The sequence below is a fragment of the Scyliorhinus canicula genome, chromosome 19 (genome assembly GCF_902713615.1).
Source record: "Scyliorhinus canicula chromosome 19, sScyCan1.1, whole genome shotgun sequence".
Lineage (NCBI taxonomy): Eukaryota > Metazoa > Chordata > Chondrichthyes > Carcharhiniformes > Scyliorhinidae > Scyliorhinus > Scyliorhinus canicula.
In genome coordinates, this window is record NC_052164.1 from 21,755,569 (window position 1) to 21,764,021 (window position 8,453).

The window sequence follows — 8,453 nt, forward strand, 5'->3', positions numbered from 1 at the left end:
TCCAAAGAATATGCTGTCCCGATGGATCACCACAATTTGTTCACAGATCACCTCAGGCGTGTGCGATGCAAGCTCCAGGCCATCCCTGCACTTCTACTGGCTGTGGTTCAGCTGAGGATGGCCTGTGGGGGGGGGGGGGGGGGGGGGGGGGGGGGGGAGGGGCGGGGGGGGGTTGGGGCTCTCGCGATCCTGCCCATCCCCCCACAAGGTTCAGCATGCTCCTCACACATGTATATCTAATCAGCTGACCAGCACAAGATCACGCATGGCCAGCCACGCCCCCCCCCCCCCCCCCCAGCAGAAATCACTCACTTCTGTCGCACCTCCCAATTTATACTCCAAACCGAAATATTCCATGCAATGTTGGAAGCGATCACAGAGATACGATGAAGTGAGCCTTGTTTGGGTCTTGTAAGTGAACAAGGATGCTGTGGTTGTGGCAAAGATTGGAGTGGTGAGACTGCGGGAGGGATTCTCAGGCTGCGTCCGCCCGGCGACTGGAAATTCCCGCCCAATGTCAATGGAACTTCATGTGGCCCGCTTCCCGCCCACGGCGATGTTGCGGCGGACGGGGCAGAAGCAGCGGACAAGGCAGAAGAATCCAATCCTGGAACTTAGAAACTGCGGTAACAGCTAGAAAGAAATACAGTGCCATTTTGCGCTTGTAATCTCTGCAGCTTTAATATTCATGAGACTTAAAGAAATAAGTATGTTCAAGTATCCTCTGACTACAATTGCAAAAGGGAACAGCTGATGTATTCCACTTGTATGGGTGACATTTTTGGGACAATCTTTAACTGACTTGTAGAATCCAACAGAAGAAACGCAGGAATGCACGGTAGGATAGGAATGAACAAAGGTTTATTGCGATATACACAAAATTACAAAGCCACAACTCCTCTCCCCAAAGGGCCCGAACTGTGCCCAATTCAAGGTTTTTAGACTGAGGTTCCCTCTTGTTGAGGGGAAACCCCGCCCACAATTACGGGGGGAGTTCATACTCCCAATAGTATTTATCAGTCTGTATTTAGTTTTTAATAGCTCTGATGGCAATTCCTGAAAGCAGTAAACAGCGTGAATGGAGGATCACAACCTGAAAATAAAAGTCAGGAGAAGAGTAACAAATCACTATTTGTATTGAGAATATAACGAAGTAAATCCAATTATATTTTCTGTTGCAATAGTTGAAACAATGTTGTCCTTAAAGATGGATACATTAGGCTGGATTTTATGGGGGGGGGGGGGGGGGGGCAGGGGCAGTGGGCGGCAAGGGAGTCGGCCGGTCCCAGCAGCGCCAGAGCTCAGTAGTGGGCATTGTCGGGACTGCGAGGAGGGGCCAAGAGAAGCAATGGCCGCCAAAGACAGGCAAGTCTGGAATTTCACAAACAAAAAACGAAAAACAGGCCTGACGGTACCTGTGGAGAGAGAACAGATGACTCTTTGTCTGCACTTTTCCTGTTTTTCTGCTTTTGTTTCAGATTCCAGCATCTGCAGTAGTTTTCTTTTATTTTAGTTTGGGCTTTCAGTCAGGGAGAGGTCCAAGAGCTTTGGTGTGGTAGGGGCGGGGGCTGCGGTGGTGGTTTGGAGGGTAGGCAGCGAGGAACATTTTGGGGGTGATATCATTGTGAGGGCGAATGACCCTGATGCACACAGGCAACACCTGTTCTCTCCCCATGTAACACCGCAAATGAACAATGCACCAACCATACCCTTCCCCCTTCTTCCCCATCGCTCCTCCACTCTCCGATTCTCCCCTCCATCTCCTCCCTTTTCAACCTGGTCTCTGTTACGATCCTGTTGGGAATGGGAAAAGTGACTTCCTTTTCTAACAGTCCAGGATTGACTGTAACACTTGTGTTTTGTGAAGTTAGAGAAGATGTGCTTTGCCAGTGTCACAGATGTCCCACAATGCACACTTTCAGATTATAACAGAATGGTCAAACAGGCTTTCTGAACAAGATAAGTTTATTGCAGCTATTGCCTAAATTAAAAACAATAGGTAATTTGCAACTCCCATTCATACGACATTTGCATTTCACACAATTGGCATTTAATTATTTAAATATGGAGGGCCTACGGCCAATTTCACACCTGCCAACCTGACACATTATGAGGGATAACTCAAGAGTTGGCACAAAGGTGGTGAGCTGGATGCCTTTTGTGTTTTGCATGCTCCCTCTCCCCTCGCCAGCTTATTTTCGTAAAATTCAGCCATTGTTTCCATTTTTCTTTTCTCCAAAGCCGCTGATCTTTATTGGGCTGGAGCACCAACGATCAACAGCCTTCCAGTCTTCCACACAACTGATGATATTTCATTGGGAAAGTTTTAGATTGAGTGCTCCCAGAATGAGCCTTGCTCTAAAAGAGCACATACCAGGAAATTTGGAGCTTTGGCCCGACAATTTCCCGTTCATTTTTCCACTTCTGCGATCATGGACATTGATTGTTGGTGGGTTATTGCATTATGGGGACAATCACACCAGCATGGTCCTCATTCAATGTTCACACAGATTAATTTACCTGCTGGGATCAATAAATGTTGATCGAGAGCAGGATAACAGGCAGATTCATCCCATTCCCTATCTCCTGATGAGTACAGTTTGATATTACATCAACCATTGCACTTACTAACTCCATCGCCAGGGAATTCACATATTTATATCATTTTGCCTATTTTGTATAAGTCGGTAATTGCCAAATTTGTGACTGAGTGAATGAGGAGAAGTAATTTGCTATAGGTAATTGTTATGGGCCAGGGTTTAGAGAACCCCAAAGTGTATCATGGAGTTCACCTGACCCACAACTTTTACTAGATTGTGGTATGGGGAGCACATGGCCCACTCTACAGGTATGGTAGAGCAGAAATGGAAAAGTATTTTTTAAAGCAAACAATGTTTATTCTATGAACTCAAGTTAACCTTTTTAAAACAAACAGTGAACATCTTAGCAACCATTAATTCAAATACAACCCCCAAAGACTACAACAATAAGTAATCCATTAAGCTTTCCTTTTAACATCCATACGGCTTAAAAACAAAGCCTTTAACAGAAGCACATCAGGTTAAAATCACTACTGAAAACATTTATTATTCTGAATTCACCAAATGATCAAGAGATAGTCTTTTGATGGCAGAGAGAATAGCAGTACACCTGCTTGGTCTGGCATCAGCTCTAACAATGAAAACGAAACTAAAACACACACTACAGCAAACAGCCTAAAACGAAAGTAAAAAGCTGACAGACAGCCCAGCTTCACCCACACTCCGACATCACTGATAAACACCCATTTCTTAAAGGTACTCTCACATGACAATATATACTGAACGGAATGTTATATTATGACTAAGAAAGAAAGACTTTTGTTTGTATAGTGCCTTTCACATTTCGGGGTGATATCTTTGTTGGGGAAGGTGTCTCAAATCACTTTACAATCACTGAAGTACAACTGGAGTCCAGTGACTGTGGTAATGTAGGAACCATGGAAGCCGGTTTGTGCACAGCAAGCTTCCACAAACAGCTGCATTCTGGCTTGGATTCTCCCTCCCGGAGTCGAAGCCTTCAGCAGAGAATCTGGGCCGGTCTGTGCTGGCACAAGGAACACCCCGATGTGCTTTTCTATGGCACTTGGAAAAGATTATTTGGGGAAATTCAATTTTCTATGCCATTCCATGTCACTCCGGGATCCACACAGGAACTGGGAGAGCCGGGACCTAGTCTCTTGGACATCTCTGAGATTGGAGCGCTATTTTTAAAGGATGCTCCAATCTCCATTTGCTGCTGCAGACCACCCCCTCACCACTGACCTCAGAACTCAGGGCACTGCCGCACCCTAATTGCCAGCAAGGTTTCCCCTCAGAATCCCTCTTCAGCCCCCCACTGGAACTCCTATTCACCCCCCCCCCCTCATTCCCCCGCCTGATCCTTCCCCTTCAGCCCCACCCCCAATTCTTCTGTTTAGGTCCTGCCACTTAGCAGTGCCAACCTGGAATCCTGCAGTCCGAGGGGTAACAATGTGGTAAGTACCCGCCCGGCAATAGCCTCCAGGGTGCCAAGGGTGGTTCTTTCTGGGATGTGGGGGTCAGGGGGCTTGTGCTGGGCTGACGCGACTCAGGTGGGGGTCCTCCCTGGGGTGGGATGCCTTGGGCAACTCTCCCTATCTCCAGCCTTTAAAACCATGAAACAGTCACTCAGTTTGAAAAAGTTAAAGTTTTCCCATAATAAAGTGAAAATGTTTTCATCTGCACCCTAAACCCAGTAAACAGTAAGTCAGTGTATAAGAAATAAAGTTTTCTCATAATAAAGTAAAGGTGATCCCATCTGTACCACTAAAACCTTTAAAACTGTTAGTATTTTAGCCTTGTTAAAAGGTCTGTGAGATAAGGGTGAAGGTTATGCCTTTAAAGTGGTGGAAGCCTTTGAAGTGCTTTGCATACAGCCAATTACATTGCCTCATGAAGTATTGAAGACAGTGTGTGTGGCTAGAAGACTGAATGCTTGTCGAAATTCACATTCCATTGTCTGCTAAAACCATCGTGATTGATAGCTGGTTGGAATTTCAAAGTGTAGCATCAGGGACTGGATTCGCCGCAGCCCCGCGCTGAAATCGCGTGCGGCGTGGGGGCGGGCGGAGAATGGCCGTTTATGATGAAATCAGGACTGGCGCCGCTGAAACGATTCTTCGGTCCCCGGGAATCACTCGCGCGTGATTTACGCGGCGCAGCTAGGGGATCATTGACAGAGGCCCCCCCCCCCCCCCCCCGCGATTCTCTGTGAAAAACTGGCTGAGTTCCCGACGGCGTGGTTCTAACCACATATTGACCGTCGGAAACCTCAGGTGGCGGATGCGGACTCAGTCCATGACCGCCCTGGTGGGGGGGGGGGGGGGGGGGGGGGGGGCAGGGGATCTATCACCGGGGTGGGGCGGGCCTCATGGATGGCCAGGGGAGTGATCGGGCGGCACGGATCAGCGGGCGTCGCAATCTCGGGGGGGCACGGCCACTGCCGTGCGCATGCGTGAACTCCCGACCAGATGTGCAGGGATCCATTAAATCATGGCAGCAGCTGTTTCTCTAACTGTATGTTTTAAATCAGTCTGCCTCTTTGCTCTCGAGGAAAGAACAGCTGTGGGGGTTACCCCTTCATTTTTTATGAAGCGTTCGAGAACAAGGAGGCAAGCTCACAAACAAAATAGCAGTTGGACAAAGAGCTGCTACCTAATGAGTTATTTGCATCGTCCCACAGAGTTCAGGTGGGAAACCTGACTGAGCCGTCAGGAAACAGGCTACAGCCAGTGAGATGGTTACGGAGACTCGCAACCAGTTTGTCACCCGGTGCGCATCTCGATTTTGCTTGGCTGCGGATTCTCCGCCTGCTCGGGATTCCTGGGGCTTGATTCTCCAAAAATGGGGCTATCTCCCCACGCCGGTGTACAAACACTGGCATTTCACTCCCAGTTTCCTGCAAAAAATAAAGAGCAATTCACTCTCCTGCAGGGGACCCGTCATGAAGCTCGCAGCTTTGGCTGCGGATACAGCCCCTACACTTCCGGTTCCACGTGCACGCATTGGCACGCATCGGCCTCCAGCGGCCGCGCTGAGCGCCATGGCGGACTCGGACTGTGGACCATCACGAAGAAACAAGATCCCCCCGATCGGCCCTGCGCATCTTCACCGGACCAGCCCGATTGCTACCCTGGCCCCCATCGGTGCTGGATCGCCCCACCTCCCCACCAGCGCGTCCGCGGACTGAGTCCGCAGCCGCTGCGTGAGAGTCCCGACCGGCTGTACATGGTTAGAACCACGGCGTCGGGAAATCGGCTGGTCGGGAGCAAAGTATCGCTGGGAGAGCTTCTGGCAATGGCCCCCAAGACGAGTGATTCTCCGAGGCCTGAAGAATCGCAGGAGCGGCTTTGGGCACGATTCGGTCGATTCTCCGCGTCCTTGCCAAACACGATTTTGACGCGGGGCTGCGGAGAATTCAGTCTCTTATCTTAGTGACGGGGAACAGAGAATCCCGGCCTCTGTGTCTCACCCACCTCTCTGTCCTATTTAAACACAGACATTGAAAGTCAACATTACAAAATGTGCATCTGGTGATTATAAGTAGCAACCATTCAATGGCTGTTAGATCACTAGTTATGCCATCAGACAACTGAATCGTATTCCTTGCATTGCAGCCAATGTGTGCAATTAAAGTTTATAAGGGAATCGGGGGTTATGGGGAAAAGGCAGGAGAATGGGGGTGAGAAACATATTAGCCATGATTGAACGGCGGAGCAGACTCGATGGACTGAATGTACTAATTCTACTCCTATGTCTTATGGTTTTATGGTTTATGGTCAGAAGAACTAACCTAAAAAAATGATACAAGATCAGATATATCGACCCGGCCATCAGTGGTAAGAGTACATATGAGGCATTGATATCGTATGGAGTTCCACATTAATTCATCTTTTAAGAAGAAAGACTTGAAGAAAGACATAAAAGTTTGTCAATTGGAATTAACGCAGCCCACGGTTTGTCTGATCTAGCCTGGGATTTTGCCTGTTAAGACTTAACTGTAAGCCTTTATTCTTTGATTGTCTGGTATATTAGTACACCAATATATTGAGAAGGAATTAAGATGCAGTGGGTAGTATCCCTGTCAGCAACCAGAAACTCTGGTTTCAAGCCCCACACCAGGACATGATGGCCAAGGAGGTGCATTGTTACATGACCAAACAGTTTCCTGGTCAGCCATGGGATTGAAAAGACATTGGAGACTTCGACATCACTCTAGCTTTGGACTGCAACATGCATGTCAATATACATGTTGCCACAGCAACTCGGGCTTCCTGAGTGAACTGTATCACACCACCAATATATTATAAGGCATTGAATATGTGTTGGGGTCAGGGAACCTTGCCTGCTGCTGGAGTGATTTTCCATCATGTACCAGAAGCAGAAATGTTACCTCACCAACAGGTTACGGTCAGAAAATTACTCCTGTACCTCTACTCTATCCTTCCAGTAACAACAGTAAAATAAATCTAACAAGACAGAATAGGATCTGATCTGCCCAGAAACAGATAGAAATCTGCCTCGCGACAGCAGCAACCAGTCTTCAAAAGGCCGGATGAGCTGTGTCTTTCCCAGTAATGAGATTAGCACACAACGAGACAGAATCAGGTGCAAATCACCTATTAGTAGAAACAGTTTACCGAGAAGATTGGGAGATCAATGAGGTATATACATGCTAATGTATAGAGTCAAGGTACGCGAGAGAGGCAGACAGCTAAATACATAGAATGCAGAATCAAAAGGGAACTATAGTATAATTGCCTGCACTCTCAGAAGCACGCAGGCCAGTTTACATGTAGCAGCCTGGAGGCTAGTTCTACATCTAATAGCTGAGAGGGCCGGTTTTACATCTGACAGCCACTAAATATTCGAGCCGAGGGAGTTTAAATATCTTTGCTGGACCAGGAAAATATATTTTCCAGACCTGATAATACTTCCTGTATTGTGTGATAATTATAAACTGGACTTGATTTATAGATTAATTTGCTTTGGATGTTGTTTGGGAGAACGGAAGCCTTAAGGAGCTCAGGGATCATCGATATATTTTGGAACAAGGTGTAAGTTCCAAATAAACTGTGTGTTTAGTAATTCCTTGGGTCATTGTGCGGAGTTTGCATGTTCTCCTTGCGACTGTGTGGGTTTCCTCTAGGTGTTCCGGTTTAAGTCCCGAAAAACGTGCTAGTGGGTAATTTGAACTTTCTGAATTTTCCCTCCGTGTACCCAAACAGGTGCCGGAATGTGGCGATTAGGAGCTTTACACAGTAACTTCATTGCAGTGTTAATGTAAACCTAATTGTGACAATAAAGATTATTATTATTATTAATTCATATACTTAATTGTCTTAGCATTGTATAGTCTTATTCATGTGTATTTGTCTTTTCTTTAATTTGATAAATAATCTTTAATAATTGTTACACGGTGATTGGGCTGCTTATTCTCACCAGGGTTTCACTTGACTCCTCGCACCATTCCAAAAACAAGACCATAGAGCCCAATGAACCCATATTCCAAGTTAGGATCCCCTCACAGATAACTTCAGTGGGTTCCGGTGTGTCAATTTATTAAACAAATTTCAATAAGTATTATCGGACTTTGCGGTTGCAAATATTGCTTCTGTCTTTACCTGCAAAATATATTTCCCAGCATCGTAAAAATCTCTTTGTCAGCCCCTTATCACATTGGATCTCCCTCTATGACTTCAACTTGACCATCATATAATTAAAATCAAACTCTCCTTCAAACCCTATCAGGAAATATTGTGGGCGCGATTCTCCGCTCCCGGGAAAAATTGTGAGGGCCGTCGTGAACTCAGCCGAGTTTCACGACGGCCTCGGAGGCCGCTCCTCGCCCCCTATTCTCCCCTCCCGGCGGGGCTAGGAGCGGCGCTCCGTAAC